This window comes from Etheostoma spectabile, chromosome 12, assembly GCF_008692095.1.
Source record: "Etheostoma spectabile isolate EspeVRDwgs_2016 chromosome 12, UIUC_Espe_1.0, whole genome shotgun sequence".
In the NCBI taxonomy this organism is placed as follows: domain Eukaryota; kingdom Metazoa; phylum Chordata; class Actinopteri; order Perciformes; family Percidae; genus Etheostoma; species Etheostoma spectabile.
In genome coordinates, this window is record NC_045744.1 from 5265317 (window position 1) to 5265927 (window position 611).

A 611-nucleotide genomic window follows, 5' to 3' on the forward strand; every position below is an offset into this window, starting at 1 on the left:
CACCACTTCAAATATGCATCTAAACGATCAATGGAACCATGAAAGAGATACAGTACATAAAACCCAGCAAAACACATGGCTTTTTTTTAATGCAAATTTACAATCAAAGGGGTTTGTATAGTTACAGATCCTAAATCTATTAAGAAACGAAAACAACAAAAAAAAAGGGTGTGGGAGGAAAGAAAACAGAGGCGAGGTGCTGGAGAAGAGCGAGTGACAGCGACCCCGCCGGGGCAGGACGAGCGTCGCGTGTGCCATCCCAGTCTACATGCCTTCAGACGATGCGCTCCAATGGGCAGAGAGACATTAATACAGCATTATTAACCACTGAGAGAAGTAAAAACAGTATGTGAGCTACTTAGCAAAGGCTAAAAAAACAAAACAAAAAGAAAACACGGTGGAAGTGCGTCGTGTGTCTGGATCACTCTCTTCCTTCCTTCTACATTTCCTTTGTCGTCCTTCTCATGAAGTCACCAATAAACGAGTATAGGTTTTTGATTTTTAACTTAATGATAAAAACAATTGGCCTCCACAAGTATTTAGTTAAATACATCTACAGTACACTGTCGCACGTTGTGGCTTTTTTTTTTTTGGAGTCCATTTTAGCCGTT